This window comes from Bufo bufo, chromosome 2, assembly GCF_905171765.1.
Source record: "Bufo bufo chromosome 2, aBufBuf1.1, whole genome shotgun sequence".
Classification (NCBI taxonomy): domain Eukaryota; kingdom Metazoa; phylum Chordata; class Amphibia; order Anura; family Bufonidae; genus Bufo; species Bufo bufo.
This window is the reverse complement of record NC_053390.1, coordinates 30790977-30812031: the sequence shown is the minus strand read 5'-3', so window position 1 is coordinate 30812031 and position 21055 is coordinate 30790977. Positions and strand designations below refer to the sequence as shown.

Here is a 21055-nt window from a genome sequence, read left to right as displayed (position 1 = left end):
GGGATTGCTTTGTTGGGAGATGACTCCTCGTGGGTGGTATTATCCTGATCCAGACTCCGCCCCCGCACAAATCCTGCACGGTGAGCAAGAAAGTGGAGTGAGGATCGTTCTAGTGGTGGTGAAGGTTGGGGAGCACTGGAATGGACGGGATGAAGGTGGAGACTACTGCTTTTTTCAATCTCAGGACTGAAGGCCCTTCTCTGTCATTCTCTTCTATCTGTTTCTGGGAAAGCTGGGTGACGACCAGTGGATTGCTTTCACTGGACATGAATGACAGACATAATGCAGTGAGATGTCTTCACTGGAGGGGCTGTGGTGGAAGTATGAGGAGGGAGGGATGAGAACCCCCCCAGGGACTGCTCCTAGAAAGCCAAGCCACCTGCTGCACCTCCTCCGCCATCTTCTGATAAGTATGTGACCCCTTCTAATTAGTGGCCATTGCTGAGAGGTCGTCCACTTAGGATTACAGATTGTATAGAGAGAAGTTTGGACCCTTTGTAATGGACTTTGTATTCCCCTACTTTGCCAAGATCTCTGCTTGTTGACAGTGAATGAAAACATTTATGATTTGCATTCAGAGGCTAAAATTCCCCGCTGAGAGTTTGTTACAGTGTATCAGTGTAGACAATCCTCCTGCCGTGGACTCTGGGGTGACTGATGGCTCCTGGTCTGTATATCTAGCATGTGGTTTGGATGACGTTTCCCCCCTTTTGTCTTCTGTTGTATCAGTCCCGGCTGCTATGACTGTACCGTGAGGTCAGGAGGCAGCAGTATGGCAATGCGCTTGTGGTGCTGTGATAGTGGAAATGTGGTTGTAGTCCTGTGGCAGTTGTATTGTGGTGGTCCTGTGGCAGTTGTAATGTGGTGGTCCTGTGGCGGTTGTAATGTGATAGTATCATAGTTGAAGTGGTTAATGTAAGGTCTTGTGGAAGTTGTAATGTGTGGTCGTCCTCTAGTAGTGTTAATGTGCTTGTGGCTCTGAAATTGGTAATGTGGTGGTTTTGTTACAGTGGTATTGTGGTGGTGGTTGTGGTATTGTGGCAGTGATGATCTGATGATGATCCTGTGGCAATGATAATGTGGTGTGGTACTGTCAATGTAGTAATTTGACGGTGGTCCTCTGTTATTGGTAATGTGGTGGTCCTGTGGCAGTTGTAATGTGTTGGTCCTGTGGCAGTGGTAATATGGTGGTGGTCCTCTAGTATTTGTAATGTGGTTGTGGTCGTTTGATAGTGGTTATGTGGTGGTCTTGTGGCAGTGGTAGTGTGGTGGTCCTCTGGTATTTGTAATGTGGTGGGTGTCTTGTGGCAATGGTAATGAGGTGGTGGCTCTGTGGCAGTGGTGGTAATGATGTGGTGGTCCTGTGGCAGTAGTAATATGGTTGCCTTAATGTGGTGGTCTTGTGGCAGTGTTAATGAGGTGGTGGACCTGTGGCAAGGTAATATGTTGGTCCGGCAGCAGTAGTAATGTGGTGGTTGTCCTGTGGCAGTAGTAATATGGTGGCTCTGTGGCAGTGGTAATGTGGTTGTGGTTCTGTGGTAGTGGTAATGTGGTGGTGGCCCTGTGGCAGTAGTATTGTGGTGGTGGTCCTGTGGCATTGGTAAAGTGGTGGTGATCCTGTAACAGTGGTAACGTGGTGGTGATCCTCTGTTAGTGGTAATGTGGTGGTGGTCATGTGATAGTGGTAATGTGGTGGTGGTCCTGTGATAGTGGTAATGTGGTGGTGGTCTTGTGATAGTGGTAATGTGGTGGTGGTCCTGTGATAATGGTAATGTGGTGGTGGTCCTGTGATAGTGGTAATGTGGTGGTGGTCCTGTGATAGTGGTAATGTGGTGGTGGTACTGTGGCAGTGGTAATGTGGTGGTGGTCCTGTGACAGTGGTAATGTGGTGGTGGTCCTATGATAGTGGTAATGTGGTGGTGGTCCTGTGATAGTGGTAATGTGGTGGTGGTCCTGTGATAGTGGTAATGTGGTGGTGGTCCTGTGATAGTGGTAATGTGGTGGTGGTCCTGTGATAATGGTAATGTGGTGGTGGTCCTGTGATAGTGGTAATGTGGTGGTGGTCCTGTGATAGTGGTAATGTGGTGGTGGTCCTGTGATAGTGGTAATGTGGTGGTGGTCCTGTGATAGTGGTAATGTGGTGGTGGTCCTGTGATAGTGGTAATGTGGTGGTGGTCCTGTGATAGTGGTAATGTGGTGGTGGTCCTGTGATAGTGGTAATGTAGTGGTGGTCCTGTGATAGTGGTAATGTAGTGGTGGTCCTGTGATAGTGGTAATGTAGTGGTGGTCCTGTGGCAGTGGAATGTGGTGGTGGTCCTGTGATAGTGGTAATGTGGTGGTGGTCCTGTGATAGTGGTAATGTGGTGGTGGTCCTGTGATAGTGGTAATGTGGTGGTGGTCCTGTGATAGTGGTAATGTGGTGGTGGTCCTGTGATAGTGGTAATGTGGTGGTGGTCCTGTGATAGTGGTAATGTAGTGGTGGTCCTGTGATAGTGGTAATGTAGTGGTGGTCCTGTGATAGTGGTAATGTAGTGGTGGTCCTGTGGCAGTGGAATGTGGTGGTGGTCCTGTGATAGTGGTAATGTGGTGGTGGTCCTGTGATAGTGGTAATGTGGTGGTGGTCCTGTGATAGTGGTAATGTGGTGGTGGTCCTGTGATAGTGGTAATGTGGTGGTGGTCCTGTGATAGTGGTAATGTGGTGGTGGTCCTGTGATAGTGGTAATGTGGTGGTGGTCCTGTGATAGTGGTAATGTAGTGGTGGTCCTGTGATAGTGGTAATGTAGTGGTGGTCCTGTGGCAGTGGAATGTGGTGGTGGTCCTTGGAGTATCCGACGTGATATGATTCTAGCCCCTGTTGCTGCCTTGGATCTTAAGCTTTGGACAACAGGACATTGTAGAGATGTGGCTCCTCGCAGCGAGGACACGGCATAAGCAGCAGGAACGTGTGATGCGGAGGCTGAATTAATTGAAATCTTTAAAAATTCGTTTGTAGTAATCAGCCGGCGTCTCCCCCGGTGCGTCCCGCCGAGCAGATTAATTAGTGATTTGAAGCATGGAAATAATATCATCTAAGAGAAGGGAATTAATAGGGAAGCTCATGAGGAAGCGACGGAGCGTGTCGTCTGTCAGCAACCACCACCTGAGGACACAAAGCTGTAGAGGCGCCATCACCACCAGCGTGGTCATCATCACCCCCGTGTAATGTTCCCACAGGTCAGATATAAACATCCATTAATCCGCCACCTGGTGTCCAAATTCCTGCTTCTCTGGCACCTGCCTCGGGTAGTTCAAAACTAGGATCGGCCTTTGGCGCTGTATTCTTCAGGCCTCCATAAGAGGACCTGAAGATGAAGGGAACATCGGGTTTGCCCGAAGTGGTTTCCTTATTCTGACCCAAAATATAAAAGGTTTTAACTAAAAACAATCAGAAAACAAAAACAGCACTTAGGTCAAAGTCATATAAACAGAACGAGGGGATGCGGAGGCCGAAGGTGTCAAGAAAAACAGAGGCGTCTGTGCATCGCATACCGGGGACGACCAACAGTGTGTGCACGCTCTGTGCCCGCGGTTGTATTGGGCTCTATGGAGCGACGCGCTTCAGATCCTGAAATCTCTAAGTTACAGTCTGCAAGCACATACTGTATAGGCCAAAGATTTACCTAGCAAAAGGACAGTTATGGTCCACGTTATGGAGCCTATGGAGAGGATGGCACCCCAGGTCACCACAACCACTGGAATATAGCACCCAAGGTCACCCCAAGTCACCCCAGTCATTGCAGGATGGCACCCCAAGTCATCCCTACCAATAGAGTATGGCACCCCCAAATCACTCCAACCAGTGGAAGATGGCACCCCAACGCACCCCAGCTAATATAGGGTGGCACTTTAAGTGAGACAATGGCACCCCAAGTCACCCAAACCATTGGTTGGTGGCACCCCAAGTCACCCCAAACAAGGGAGAATGGCACCCCAGCTCACCACTTCCAATGGAGGTTGGCCACCCTAGCTCACCGAAACCAATGGAGGTTGGAACCACAATTTACCCCAACCAATGGATGGTTCTACCCCAAATCACCCCAACCAATAGAAAATGGAACCCCAATTCACTCCAATGGAGGATTGCACCCCAAATCACCCCAACAAAAATGGTGGTCTCAAGACCCTTCTCTACCACATGGGAGCAGATGAGTGCTGGACCAAATCAGGAGTTGGTGATGTATAGAAGGATAGAGGCCCCTTTGGCATATGTCTGTGGCCCCTTCTACACACCTCACAATGTACTCTGGTGGGGGGGGGGGGGGGGGGGGGTCATGCATACAAATTACAGGGCACCATAGTATCATGGCCTGCTCTATCTTACAAGAGGGTCCTTACACAGCACTGGCCTCTGTGGGGGTCACTGTCCCCATCTGTCAGTCTCTCCTAATGTGTCCTCGTGTTTCCACCTTTGTGATGTTAATGGTCAGTGGACTGGGGCTCAGAGGTGTTTGTATTCGGAGGCAAATGAGGCCAAGAAGTCCCTGTGTGCAGATCTGCGGCGTCCACTGTGACTGCTGGAGATGAGACCCCCAGCAGCATCCCCCCAAACCACCACCACTTACCCAGAACACAGGCATCAATTGCTGCAATGTAAACACATAGTATATAGAGCAGAGCACATAATATATACTGTGGTACACACAGTATATAGTGCAGAGCACACAGTATATAGTGCAGAACACACAGTGTATAGAGCAGAACACACAGTATATAGTGCAGAGCACACAGTATATAGTGCAGAACACACAGTATATAGTGCAGAGCACACAGTATATAGAGCAGAACACACAGTATATAGAGCAGAGCATACAGTATATAGAGCAGAACACACAGTATATAGAGCAGAGCACACAGTGTATAAGGCAGAGCACACAGTATATAGAGCAGAGCACACCGTATATAGAGCAGAACAACAGTATATAGAGCAGAGCACACAGTATATAGAGCAGAACAACAGTATATAGAACAGAGCACACAGTATATAGTGCAGAGCACACAGTATATAGAGCAGAACACACAGTATATAGAGCAGAGCATACAGTATATAGAGCAGAGCACACAGTATATAAGGCAGAGCACACAGTATATAGAGCAGAGCACATAATATATACTGCGGTGCACACAGTATATAGTGCAGAGCACACCGTATATAGAGCAGAACAACAGTATATAGAACAGAGCACACAGTATATAGTGCAGAGCACACAGTATATAGAGCAGAACACACAGTATATAAAGCAGAGCACACAGTATATAAAGCAGAACACACAGTATATAGTGCAGAGCACACAGTGTATAGAGCAGAGCACACAGTATATAGAGCAGAGCACACAGTATATAAGGCAGAGCACACAGTATATAGAGCAGAGCACACAGTATATAGAGCAGGGCACACAGTATATAAGGCAGAGCACACAGTATATAGAGCAGAGCACACATTATATAGAGCAAAACATACAGTATATAGAGCAGAGCACACAGTGTATAGAGCAGAGCACACAGTATATAGAGCAGAGCACACAGTATATAGAGCAGAGCACACAGTATATAAGGCAGAGTACACAGTTTATAGAGCAGAGCACACAGTATATAGTGCAGAGCACACAGTGTATAGAGCAGAGCACACAGTATATAGAGCAGAGCACACAGTATATAGAGCAGAGCACACAGTATATAGTGCAGAGCACACAGTATATAGAGCAGACCTCACAGTGTATAGAGCAAAGCACGCAGTAAATACTGCGGTGCACACAGTATATAGAGCAAAACACACAGTATATAGAGCAGAGCACACAGTGTATAGAGCAGAGCACACAGTATATACAGCACACAGAATATAGAGTAGAGCACACAGTGTATAGAGCAGATCACACAGTGTATAGAGCAGAGCACACAGTATATAGAGCAGTGCACACAGTATATAGAGCAGAGCACACAGTATATAGAGCAGAGCACACAGTATATAGAGCAGTGCACACAGTATATAGAGCAGAGCACACAGTATACAGAGCAGAGCACACAATGTATAGAGCAGAGCACACAGTATATAGAGCAGAGCACACAGTATATAGAGCAGAGCACACAGTGTATAGAGCAGAACATACAGTGTATAGAGCAGAGCACACAGTATATAGAGCAGAGCACACAGTGTATAGAGCAGAGCACACAGTATATACAGCACACAGTATATAGAGCAGAGCACCCAGTATATAAAGCAGAGCACACAGTGTATAGAGCAGTGCACACAGTATATAGAGCAGTGCACACAGTATATAGAGCAGAACATACAGTGTATAGAGCAGAGCACACAGTATATAGAGCAGAGCACAGTGTATAGAGCAGAGCACACAGTATATAGAGCAGTGCACACAGTATATAGAGCAGAGCACACAGTGTATAGAGCAGAGCACACAGTATATAGAGCAGTGCACACAGTATATAGAGCAGAGCACACAGTGTATAGAGCAGAGCACACAGTATATAGAGCAGAGCACAGTGTATAGAGCAGACTCAGCAGAGCACACAGTATATAAAGCAGAGCACACAGTGTATAGAGCAGAGCACACAGTATATAGAGCAGAGCACACAGTATATAAGGCAGAGCACACAGTATATAGAGCAGAGCACACATTATATAGAACAAAACATACAGTATATAGAGCAGAGCACACAGTGTATAGAGCAGAGCACACAGTATATAGAGCAGAGCACACAGTATATAGAGCAGAGCACACAGTGTATAGAGCAGAGCACACAGTATATAGAGCAGAGCACACAGTATATAGAGCAGAGCACACAGTATATAGAGCAGTGCACACAGTATATAGAGCAGAGCACACAGTATATAGAGCAGAGCACACAGTATATAGAGCAGAGCACCCATTATATAAAGCAGAGCACACAGTATATAAAGCAGAGCACACAGTGTATAGAGCAGTGCACACAGTATATAGAGCAGTGCACACAGTATATAGAGCAGAGCACCCAGTATATAAAGCAGAGCACCCAGTATATAAAGCAGAGCACACAGTATATAGAGCAGAGCACACAGTGTATAGAGCAGAGCACACAGTGTATAGAGCAGAGCACACAGTATATAGAGCAGTGCACACAGTATATAGAGCAGAGCACACAGTATATAGAGCAGAGCACACAGTATATAGAGCAGAGCACACAGTGTATAGAGCAGAGCACACAGTATATAGAGCAGTGCACACAGTATATAGAGCAGAGCACACAGTATATAGAGCAGAGCACACAGTGTATAGAGCAGTGCACACAGTATATAGAGCAGAGCACACAGTATATAGAGCAGAGCACACAGTATATAAAGCAGAGCACCCAGTATATAAAGCAGAGCACCCAGTATATAAAGCAGAGCACACAGTGTATAGAGCAGTGCACACAGTATATAGAGCAGTGCACACAGTATATAGAGCAGTGCACACAGTATATAGAGCAGAGCACACAGTATATAGAGCAGAGCACACAGTATATAGAGCAGTGCACACAGTATATAGAGCAGAGCACACAGTATATAGAGCAGAGCACACAGTATATAGAGCAGAGCACCCAGTATATAAAGCAGAGCACACAGTATATAAAGCAGAGCACACAGTATATAGAGCAGAGCACCCAGTATATAAAGCAGAGCACACAGTATATAGAGCAGAGCACACAGTATATAGAGCAGATCAAACAGTGTATAGAGCAGAGCACACAGTATATAGAGCAGAGCACACAGTGTATATAGCAGAGCACACAGTATATAGAGCAGAGCACACAGTGTATAGAGCAGAGCACACAGTATATACAGCACACAGTATATAGAGCAGAGCACACAGTATATAGAGCAGTGCACACAGTATATAGAGCAGTGCACACAGTATATAGAGCAGAGCACACAGTATATAGAGCAGAGCACACAGTATATAGAGCAGAGCACACAGTGTATAGAGCAGAGCACCCAGTATATAAAGCAGAGCACACAGTGTATAGAGCAGTGCACCCAGTATATAGAGCAGATCAAACAGTGTATAGAGCAGAGCACACAGTATATAGAGCAGAGCACACAGTGTATAGAGCAGAGCACACAGTATATAGAGCAGAGCACACAGTATATAGAGCAGAGCACACAGTATATAGAGCAGTGCACACAGTATATAGAGCAGAGCACACAGTATATAGAGCAGAGCACACAGTATATAGAGCAGAGCACCCAGTATATAAAGCAGAGCACACAGTATATAAAGCAGAGCACACAGTATATAGAGCAGAGCACCCAGTATATAAAGCAGAGCACACAGTATATAGAGCAGAGCACACAGTATATAGAGCAGATCAAACAGTGTATAGAGCAGAGCACACAGTATATAGAGCAGAGCACACAGTGTATAGAGCAGAGCACACAGTATATAGAGCAGAGCACACAGTGTATAGAGCAGAGCACACAGTATATACAGCACACAGTATATAGAGCAGAGCACACAGTATATAGAGCAGTGCACACAGTATATAGAGCAGTGCACACAGTATATAGAGCAGAGCACACAGTATATAGAGCAGAGCACACAGTATATAGAGCAGAGCACACAGTGTATAGAGCAGAGCACCCAGTATATAGAGCAGATCAAACAGTGTATAGAGCAGAGCACCCAGTATATAAAGCAGAGCACACAGTATATAGAGCAGATCAAACAGTGTATAGAGCAGAGCACCCAGTATATAGAGCAGATCAAACAGTGTATAGAGCAGAGCACACAGTATATAGAGCAGAGCACACAGTATATAGTGCAGAGCACACAGTATATAGAGCAGTGCACACAGTATATAGAGCAGAGCACACAGTATATAGAGCAGAGCACACAGTGTATAGAGCAGAGCACACAGTGTATAGAGCAGAGCACGCAGTATATAGAGCAGAGCACACAGTGTATAGAGCAGAGCACACAGTATATAGAGCAGAGCACACAGTGTATAGAGCAGAGCACACAGTATATAGAGCAGAGCACACAGTGTATAGAGCAGATCAAACAGTGTATAGAGCAGAGCACCCAGTATATAGAGCAGATCAAACAGTGTATAGAGCAGAGCACACAGTATATAGAGCAGAGCACACAGTGTATAGAGCAGAGCACACAGTATATAGAGCAGAGCACACAGTGTATATAGCAGAGCACACAGTATATAGAGCAGAGCACACAGTGTATAGAGCAGAGCACACAGTATATAGAGCAGAGCACACAGTATATAGAGCAGATCAAACAGTGTATAGAGCAGAGCACACAGTATATAGAGCAGAGCACACAGTGTATAGAGCAGAGCACACAGTATATAGAGCAGAGCACACAGTATATAGTGCAGAACACACATTAGATAAAGCCTAATAGGTCTATGCTAGCTTAGGGGGTCTGGTCTGGGGTCTGTATCAGTTTTATGGGTCTGGTCTGGAGACTGTATTAGTTTAGGGGGTCTAGAGGTCTGGTCTGGGGTCTGTATTAGTTTAGGGGGTCTAGAGGTCTGGTCTGGAGACTGTATTAGTTTAGGGGGTCTAGAGGTCTGGTCTGGGGTCTGTATTAGTTTAGGGGGTCTAGAGGTCTGGTCTGGGGTCTGTGTTGGTTTAGGGGGTCTAGAGGTCTGGTCTGGGGTCTGTATTAGTTTAGGGGGTCTAATGGTCTGGTCTGGGATCTGCTTTTATTTAAGGAGTCTTTATTAACTGCGGGCTCTGTCATTTTGGGGTGTGATGATGGGCATCATATTCACACCCCAAAACAGCTCTGTGCCGGAGGCAAGTTCCAGATTATTGGACTTTCTGTATAATGACAACAGTAATCACACATCCGATGAGGATGGGGGGGCAGTTACATGTGATGAGGATGGGGGGCAGTTACATGTGATGAGGATGGGGGGGCAGTTACATGTGATGAGGATGGGGGGCAGTTACATGTGATGAGGATGGGGGGCAGTTACATGTGATAAGGATGGGGGGGCAGTTACATGTGATAAGGATGGGGGGGCAGTTACATGTGATGAGGATGGGGGGGCAGTTACATGTGATAAGGATGGGGGGGCAGTTACATGTGATGAGGATGGGGGGGCAGTTACATGTGATGAGGATGGGGGGCAGTTACATGTGATGAGGATGGGGGGCAGTTACATGTGATGAGGATGGGGGGTCAGTTACATGTGATGAGGATGGGGGGCAGTTACATGTGATAAGGATGGGGGGGCAGTTACATGTGTTGAGGATGGGGGGGCAGTTACATGTGATAAGGATGGGGGGGCAGTTACATGTGATGAGGATGGGGGGGGCAGTTACATGTGATGAGGATGGGGGGGCAGTTACATGTGATGAGGATGGGGGGGCAGTTACATGTGATGAGGATGGGGGGCAGTTACATGTGATGAGGATTGGGGGGGCAGTTACATGTGATGAGGATGGGGGGCAGTTACATGTGATGAGGATGGGGGGCAGTTACATCCGATGAGGATTGGGGGGCAGTTACATCCGATGAGGATTGGGGGGCAGTTACATGTGATGAGAATGGGGGGGCAGTTACATGTGATGAGGATGGGGGGCAGTTACATCCGATGAGGATTGGGGTGCAGTTACATGTGATGAGGATGGGGGGCAGTTACATCCGATGAGAATGGGGGGGCAGTTACATGTGATGAGAATGGGGGGGCAGTTACATGTGATGAGAATGGGGGGGCAGTTACATGTGATGAGGATAGGGGGTCAGTTACATCCGATGAGAATGGGGGGGCAGTTACATGTGATGAGGATGGGGGGGGCAGTTACATGTGATGAGGATGGGGGTCAGTTACATGTGATGAGGATGGGGGGGCAGTTACATCCGATGAGGATGGGGGGGCAGTTATATCCGATGAGGATTGGGGGGGCAGTTACATGTGATGAGGATGGGGGGGCAGTTACATGTGATGAGGATGGGGGGCAGTTACATGTGATGAGGATGGGGGGCAGTTACATGTGATGAGGATGGGGGGCAGTTACATGTGATGAGGATGGGGGGCAGTTACATGTGATGAGGATTGGGGGGGGGGGGTTACATGTGATGAGGATGGGGGGCAGTTACATGTGATGAGGATTGGGGGGGGGATTACATGTGATGAGAATGGGGGGCAGTTACATCCGATGAGAATGGGGGGGCAGTTACATGTGATGAGAATGGGGGGGCAGTTACATGTGATGAGGATAGGGGGTCAGTTACATGTGATGAGGATGGGGGGGCAGTTACATCCGATGAGGATGGGGGGGCAGTTATATCCGATGAGGATTGGGGGGGGCAGTTACATGTGATGAGGATGGGGGGGCAGTTACATGTGATGAGGATGGGGGGCAGTTACATGTGATGAGGATGGGGGGCAGTTACATGTGATGAGGATGGGGGGCAGTTACATGTGATGAGGATGGGGGGCAGTTACATGTGATGAGGATTGGGGGGGGGGGGATTACATGTGATGAGGATGGGGGGCAGTTACATGTGATGAGGATGGGGGGGGGGATTACATGTGATGAGAATGGGGGGCAGTTACATGTGATGAGGATTGGGGGGGGGATTACATGTGATGAGGATGGGGGGCAGTTACACGTGATGAGGATTGGGGGGGGGATTACATGTGATGAGAATGGGGGGGCAGTTACATGTGATGAGGATGGGGGGGCAGTTACATCCGATGAGAATGGGGGGGCAGTTACATGTGATGAGGATGGGGGGCAGTTACATGTGATGAGGATTGGGGGGCAGTTACATGTGATGAGGATGGGGGGCAGTTACATGTGATGAGAATGGGGGGGCAGTTACATGTGATGAGGATGGGGGGCAGTTACATGTGATAAGGATGGGGGGGGCAGTTACATGTGATGAGGATGGGGGGCAGTTACATGTGATGAGGATGGGGGGCAGTTACATGTGATGAGGATGGGGGGGGATTACATGTGATGAGGATGGGGGCAGTTACATGTGATGAGGATGGGGGGGCAGTTACATGTGATGAGGATGGGGGGGCAGTTACATGTGATGAGGATGGGGGGGCAGTTACATGTGATGAGGATGGGGGGGCAGTTACATGTGATGAGGATGGGGGTCAGTTACATGTGATGAGGATGGGGGGGCAGTTACATGTGATGAGAATGGGGGGGCAGTTACATGTGATGAGGATGGGGGGCAGTTACATGTGATGAGGATGGGGGGGCAGTTACATGTGATGAGGATAGGGGGTCAGTTACATGTGATGAGGATGGGGGGGCAGTTACATGTGATGAGAATGGGGGGGCAGTTACATGTGATGAGGATGGGGTCAGTTACATGTGATGAGGATTGGGGGGGGCAGTTACATGTGATGAGGATGGGGGGCAGTTACATGTGATAAGGATGGGGGGGCAGTTACATGTGATGAGGATTGGGGGGTCAGTTACATGTGATGAGGATTGGGGGGGCAGTTACATGTGATGAGGATGGGGGGGCAGTTACATGTGATGAGGATGGGGGGCAGTTACATGTGATGAGGATTGGGGGGGGGATTACATGTGATGAGAATGGGGGGCAGTTACATGTGATGAGGATGGGGGTCAGTTACATGTGATGAGGATTGGGGGGGCAGTTACATGTGATGAGGATGGGGGGGCAGTTACATGTGATGAGGATGGGGGGGCAGTTACATGTGATGAGGATGGGGGGCAGTTACATGTGATGAGGATTGGGGGGGGGGTTACATGTGATGAGAATGGGGGGCAGTTACATGTGATGAGAATGGGGGGCAGTTACATGTGATGAGGATTGGGGGGGGGGGGATTACATGTGATGAGAATGGGGGGCAGTTACATCCGATGAGGATTGGGGGGCAGTTACATGTGATGAGGATGGGGGTCAGTTACATGTGATGAGGATGGGGGGGCAGTTACATGTGATGAGGATGGGGGGCAGTTACATGTGATGAGGATGGGGGGCAGTTACATGTGATGAGGATGGGGGGCAGTTACATGTGATGAGGATGGGGGGCAGTTACATGTGATGAGGATGGGGGGTCAGTTACATGTGATGAGGATGGGGGGCAGTTACATGTGATGAGGATGGGGGGGCAGTTACATGTGATGAGGATGGGGGGCAGTTACATCCGATGAGGATGGGGGGCAGTTACATGTGATGAGGATGGGGGTCAGTTACATGTGATGAGGATGGGGGGGCAGTTACATGTGATAAGGATGGGGGGGCAGTTACATGTGATGAGGATGGGGGGGCAGTTACATGTGATGAGGATGGGGGGGCAGTTACATGTGATGAGGATGGGGGGCAGTTACATGTGATGAGGATGGGGGGCAGTTACATGTGATGAGGATTGGGGGGGGGATTACATGTGATGAGAATGGGGGGCAGTTACATGTGATGAGGATTGGGGGGGGGATTACATGTGATGAGAATGGGGGGCAGTTACATGTGATGAGAATGGGGGGCAGTTACATCCGATAAGGATTGGGGGGCAGTTACATGTGATGAGGATGGGGGGCAGTTACATCCGATGAGAATGGGGGGGCAGTTACATGTGATGAGGATGGGGGGCAGTTACATGTGATGAGGATTGGGGGGCAGTTACATGTGATGAGGATGGGGGGCAGTTACATGTGATGAGAATGGGGGGGCAGTTACATGTGATGAGGATGGGGGGCAGTTACATGTGATGAGGATGGGGGGGCAGTTACATGTGATGAGGATGGGGGGGCAGTTACATGTGATGAGGATGGGGGGCAGTTACATGTGATGAGGATGGGGGGGGCAGTTACATGTGATGAGGATAGGGGGTCAGTTACATGTGATGAGGATGGGGGGGCAGTTACATGTGATGAGAATGGGGGGGCAGTTACATGTGATGAGGATGGGGGTCAGTTACATGTGATGAGGATTGGGGGGGCAGTTACATGTGATGAGGATGGGGGGCAGTTACATGTGATGAGGATTGGGGGGGCAGTTACATGTGATGAGGATGGGGGGGCAGTTACATGTGATGAGGATGGGGGGGCAGTTACATGTGATGAGGATTGGGGGGGGGATTACATGTGATGAGAATGGGGGGCAGTTACATGTGATGAGGATTGGGGGGGCAGTTACATGTGATGAGGATGGGGGGGGCAGTTACATGTGATGAGGATGGGGGGGCAGTTACATGTGGTGAGGATGGGGGGGCAGTTACATGTGATGAGGATGGGGGGCAGTTACATGTGATGAGGATTGGGGGGGCAGTTACATGTTATGAGGATGGGGGGCAGTTACATGTGATGAGAATGGGGGGCAGTTACATGTGATGAGAATGGGGGGCAGTTACATGTGATGAGAATGGGGGGCAGTTACATGTGATGAGGATTGGGGGGGGGGGGGATTACATGTGATGAGGATGGGGGGGGTCAGTTACATGTGATGAGGATGGGGGGGCAGTTACATGTGATGAGGATGGGGGGTCAGTTACATGTGATGAGGATGGGGGGCAGTTACATCCGATGAGGATTAGGGGGCAGTTACATGTGATGAGGATGGGGGGGCAGTTACATGTGATGAGGATGGGGGGGCAGTTACATGTGATGAGGATGGGGGGGCAGTTACATGTGATGAGGATGGGGGGCAGTTACATCCGATGAGGATGGGGGTCAGTTACATGTGATGAGGATGGGGGGGCAGTTACATGTGATGAGGATGGGGGGCAGTTACATGTGATGAGGATGGGGGGCAGTTACATGTGATGAGGATGGGGGGCAGTTACATGTGATGAGGATGGGGGTCAGTTACATGTGATGAGGATGGGGGGCAGTTACATGTGATGAGGATGGGGGGGCAGTTACATGTGATGAGGATGGGGGGCAGTTACATCCGATGAGGATGGGGGTCAGTTACATGTGATGAGGATGGGGGGGCAGTTACATGTGATAAGGATGGGGGGGCAGTTACATGTGATGAGGATGGGGGGGCAGTTACATGTGATGAGGATGGGGGGCAGTTACATGTGATGAGGATGGGGGGCAGTTACATGTGATAAGGATGGGGGGGCAGTTACATGTAATGAGGATGGGGGGGCAGTTACATGTGATGAGGATGGGGGTCAGTTACATGTGATGAGGATGGGGGGGCAGTTACATGTGATGAGGATGGGGGGCAGTTACATGTGATGAGGATGGGGGGCAGTTACATGTGATGAGGATGGGGGGCAGTTACATGTGATGAGAATGGGGGGGCAGTTACATGTGATGAGGATGGGGGGCAGTTACATCCGATGAGGATTGGGGGGGGGGGGTTACATGTGATGAGGATGGGGGGGCAGTTACATGTGATGAGGATGGGGGGGCAGTTACATGTGATGAGGATGGGGGGCAGTTACATGTGATGAGGATGGGGGGCAGTTACATGTGATAAGGATGGGGGGGCAGTTACATGTAATGAGGATGGGGGGGCAGTTACATGTGATGAGGATAGGGGGTCAGTTACATGTGATGAGGATGGGGGGCAGTTACATGTGATGAGGATGGGGGGCAGTTACATGTGATGAGGATGGGGGGCAGTTACATGTAATGAGGATGGGGGGGCAGTTACATGTGATGAGGATGGGGGGGCAGTTACATGTGATGAGGATGGGGGGGCAGTTACATGTGATGAGGATGGGGGGCAGTTACATGTGATGAGGATGGGGGGCAGTTACATGTGATAAGGATGGGGGGGCAGTTACATGTAATGAGGATGGGGGGGCAGTTACATGTGATGAGGATGGGGGGCAGTTACATGTGATAAGGATGGGGGGGCAGTTACATGTGATGAGGATGGGGGGGCAGTTACATGTGATGAGGATGGGGGTCAGTTACATGTGATGAGGATGGGGGGTCAGTTACATGTGATGAGGATGGGGGGGCAGTTACATGTGATGAGGATGGGGGGCAGTTACATGTGATGAGGATGGGGGGGCAGTTACATGTGATGAGGATGGGGGGGCAGTTACATGTGATGAGGATGGGGGGCAGTTACATGTGATGAGGATGGGGGTCAGTTACATGTGATGAGGATTGGGGGGGCAGTTACATGTGATGAGGATGGGGGGCAGTTACATGTGATGAGGATTGGGGGGGCAGTTACATGTGATGAGGATGGGGGGGCAGTTACATGTGATGAGGATGGGGGGGCAGTTACATGTGATGAGGATTGGGGGGGGGTTACATGTGATGAGAATGGGGGGCAGTTACATGTGATGAGGATTGGGGGGCAGTTACATGTGATGAGGATGGGGGGGCAGTTACATGTGATGAGGATGGGGGGGCAGTTACATGTGGTGAGGATGGGGGGGCAGTTACATGTGATGAGGATGGGGGGCAGTTACATGTGATGAGGATTGGGGGGGCAGTTACATGTTATGAGGATGGGGGGCAGTTACATGTGATGAGAATGGGGGGCAGTTACATGTGATGAGAATGGGGGGCAGTTACATGTGATGAGAATGGGGGGCAGTTACATGTGATGAGGATTGGGGGGGGGGGATTACATGTGATGAGGATGGGGGGGGTCAGTTACATGTGATGAGGATGGGGGGGCAGTTACATGTGATGAGGATGGGGGGTCAGTTACATGTGATGAGGATGGGGGGCAGTTACATCCGATGAGGATTAGGGGGCAGTTACATGTGATGAGGATGGGGGGGCAGTTACATGTGATGAGGATGGGGGGGCAGTTACATGTGATGAGGATGGGGGGGCAGTTACATGTGATGAGGATGGGGGGCAGTTACATCCGATGAGGATGGGGGGGCAGTTACATGTGATGAGGATGGGGGGCAGTTACATGTGATGAGGATGGGGGGCAGTTACATGTGATGAGGATGGGGGGCAGTTACATGTGATGAGGATGGGGGTCAGTTACATGTGATGAGGATGGGGGGCAGTTACATGTGATGAGGATGGGGGGGCAGTTACATGTGATGAGGATGGGGGGCAGTTACATCCGATGAGGATGGGGGTCAGTTACATGTGATGAGGATGGGGGGGCAGTTACATGTGATAAGGATGGGGGGGGCAGTTACATGTGATGAGGATGGGGGGGCAGTTACATGTGATGAGGATGGGGGGCAGTTACATGTGATGAGGATGGGGGGCAGTTACATGTGATAAGGATGGGGGGGCAGTTACATGTAATGAGGATGGGGGGGCAGTTACATGTGATGAGGATGGGGGTCAGTTACATGTGATGAGGATGGGGGGGCAGTTACATGTGATGAGGATGGGGGGCAGTTACATGTGATGAGGATGGGGGGCAGTTACATGTGATGAGGATGGGGGGCAGTTACATGTGATGAGAATGGGGGGGCAGTTACATGTGATGAGGATGGGGGGCAGTTACATCCGATGAGGATTGGGGGGGGGGGGGTTACATGTGATGAGGATGGGGGGGCAGTTACATGTGATGAGGATGGGGGGGCAGTTACATGTGATGAGGATGGGGGGCAGTTACATGTGATGAGGATGGGGGGCAGTTACATGTGATAAGGATGGGGGGGCAGTTACATGTAATGAGGATGGGGGGGCAGTTACATGTGATGAGGATAGGGGGTCAGTTACATGTGATGAGGATGGGGGGCAGTTACATGTGATGAGGATGGGGGGCAGTTACATGTGATGAGGATGGGGGGCAGTTACATGTAATGAGGATGGGGGGCAGTTACATGTGATGAGGATGGGGGGGCAGTTACATGTGATGAGGATGGGGGGGCAGTTACATGTGATGAGGATGGGGGGCAGTTACATGTGATGAGGATGGGGGGCAGTTACATGTGATAAGGATGGGGGGGCAGTTACATGTAATGAGGATGGGGGGGCAGTTACATGTGATGAGGATGGGGGGCAGTTACATGTGATAAGGATGGGGGGGCAGTTACATGTGATGAGGATGGGGGGGCAGTTACATGTGATGAGGATGGGGGTCAGTTACATGTGATGAGGATGGGGGGTCAGTTACATGTGATGAGGATGGGGGGGCAGTTACATGTGATGAGGATGGGGGGCAGTTACATGTGATGAGGATGGGGGGGCAGTTACATGTGATGAGGATGGGGGGGCAGTTACATGTGATGAGGATGGGGGGCAGTTACATGTGATGAGGATGGGGGGCAGTTACATGTGATAAGGATGGGGGGGCAGTTACATGTAATGAGGATGGGGGGGCAGTTACATGTGATGAGGATAGGGGGTCAGTTACATGTGATGAGGATGGGGGGCAGTTACATGTGATAAGGATGGGGGGGCAGTTACATGTGATGAGGATGGGGGGGCAGTTACATGTGATGAGGATGGGGGTCAGTTACATGTGATGAGGATGGGGGGGCAGTTACATGTGATGAGGATGGGGGGGCAGTTACATGTGATGAGGATGGGGGGGCAGTTACATGTGATGAGGATGGGGGGCAGTTACATGTGATAAGGATGGGGGGGCAGTTACATGTGATAAGGATGGGGGGGCAGTTACATGTGATGAGGATGGGGGGCAGTTACATGTGATGAGGATGGGGGGCAGTTACATGTGATGAGGATGGGGGGGCAGTTACATGTGATGAGGATGGGGGGGCAGTTACATGTGATGAGGATGGGGGGCAGTTACATGTGATGAGAATGGGGGGCAGTTACATGTGATGAGGATGGGGGGTCAGTTACATGTGATGAGGATGGGGGGTCAGTTACATGTGATGAGGATGGGGGGGCAGTTACATGTGATGAGGATGGGGGGTCAGTTACATGTGATGAGGATGGGGGGGCAGTTACATGTGATGAGGATGGGGGGCAGTTACATGTGATGAGGATGGGGGGGCAGTTACATGTGATGAGGATGGGGGGGGCAGTTACATGTGATGAGGATGGGGGGGGCAGTTACATGTGATGAGGATGGGGGGGGCAGTTACATGTGATGAGGATGGGGGGCAGTTACATGTGATGAGGATGGGGGGGCAGTTACATGTGATGAGGATGGGGGGGGGGCAGTTACATGTGATGAGGATGGGGGGGCAGTTACATGTGATGAGGATGGGGGGGCAGTTACATGTAATGAGGATGGGGGGGGGCAGTTACATGTGATGAGGATGGGGGCAGTTACATGTGATGAGGATGGGGGGCAGTTACATGTGATGAGGATGGGGGGGGGGGCAGTTACATGTGATGAGGATGGGGGGGGGGGCAGTTACATGTGATGAGGATGGGGGGGAAGTTACATGTGATGAGGATGGGGGGGGGCAGTTACATGTGATGAGGATGGGGGGCAGTTACATGTGATGAGGATGGGGGGCAGTTACATGTGATGAGGATGGGGGGGCAGTTACATGTGATGAGGATGGGGGGCAGTTACATGTGATGAGGATGGGGGGCAGTTACATGTGATGAGGATGGGGGGGCAGTTACATGTGATGAGGATGGGGGGGCAGTTACATGTGATGAGGATGGGGGGGCAGTTACATGTGATGAGGATGGGGGGGCAGTTACATGTGATGAGGATGGGGGGCAGTTACATGTGATGAGGATGGGGGGGGCAGCTCTGATATGTGTCCCTCAGGTGTGAATGGCGGCTGAGCCCCTGCCATTATATTATATTACAGGCCAGGTGTGAGCGGTCAGTGAGGGGGTCCGGTCACACTGGGGGGCACTGACTTCCCCCCAGGCTTTGTTTGCTGCAGGGTCGGGGGCTGCTCCGTCTCTGGTATCCCTGTGTGTGGCCCTTGTCCTCCAGGAATGCTTTCACTTGGTAACCAGCGGTGCAGGGGGGTCCGCTGCTCACATCCGACCTCGTGTTCATATGTAAACGATCCCGAGCAGGACCCCCCCATAGACCACAGAGGCAGCGGGGTTACTGGTGATAATCACAGGGTTAATTATTTATCACATCAGGCTGATGAATAGAATGCCAGGGCTGCAGTAAAGACTGACACTTGTAGGATGAATAGAGGAGGCGTCACGTGCGGCTCGGGGAGCAGATTTTCCAGGTTTTTTTGGGCCGTTCCTTCCATTTCCGTCCAGACACAGATAAGACTCGGGCGTCTTGGTGAGGCGATGTGTAATGATGTCAGCGCAGCTTCTCGGAAGCCTTATTACTGCGCAGTCACGTCTCCCCGGCCAGAATATATTAGCATACATTTGGCGGTGGCCAGCGGCCAGGCTCGTTTCCATATCGCACTTGTCCCTCCTGGACACCGTGTGATTAGGACGGGGAAGCTGGAGAGGTGACAGCGAGGAGATGGGGGGGCGGGGGGGCGTCACACTCCACCAAGACTTGGTTAACCCTTCAGAGGAGCGAATCCCAGCGGACACGTCACCACCCATGTGTCGCCCGCATAGAGCCCCCCGATGGGCCAGTGCTGATGGTCTGGGGGGTTCTGCACCCCTGTACAGCCTGGCTCCCGCGGTGCAGGTCTGGTGGATAGGTGGCCGGTAGACCTCGCGGCGCAGGCAGGTCACACTTAGCGGTGGCCCGGGGTCTTCACATTCACTGCCCGGTGTGAACATGTCTAGAATTCGGACGATCGGCGATAATTTGTCCGTTTGTCATTGATCGCATCTTGATGTCATAAATCTATTGGCGGCTCATCAGCGCATCCTTCGTGTAAAGCATTACTGTATGATATCAATGCAAGTTACCGGGCGCCGATCCACCGCGCTCCGCCATCGGCCTGCAGCAGCGTATCCGCCGGGTGTAAGGACCCCGAGGGTGCTGTGACTGGTATACAATGCAGACCCCAGTGCTGTGACTGGTATACAATGCAGACCCCAGTGCTGTGACTGGTGTACAATGCAGACCCCAGTGCTGTGACTGGTATACAATGCAGACCCCAGTGCTGTGACTGGTGTACAATGCAGACCCCAGTGCTGTGACTGGTGTACAATGCAGACCCCAGTGCTGTGACTGGTGTACAATGCAGACCCCAGTGCTGTCACTGGTATACAATGCAGACCCCAGTGCTGTGACTGGTGTACAATGCAGACTCCAGTCCTATG

General features: G+C 50.5%; 1 protein-coding gene across 5 annotated transcripts in view; it reads left to right on the top strand.

Moving 5' to 3' along the window:
• The window catches only part of CNTFR (ciliary neurotrophic factor receptor), a 379375-nt gene that overhangs the window by 165469 nt on the left and 192851 nt on the right, over nucleotides 1-21055 (top strand). The window contains exon 1 of one of the 5 annotated variants that reach the window (XM_040420846.1): nucleotides 20437-20446. The exons of the other annotated variants lie outside the window; for them this stretch is intronic. The gene's annotated coding sequence lies outside the window, so the exon portion shown is untranslated. Of the gene's footprint in view, nucleotides 1-20436; nucleotides 20447-21055 lie in introns of those variants that run through there. 5 annotated transcript variants of the gene reach the window in all.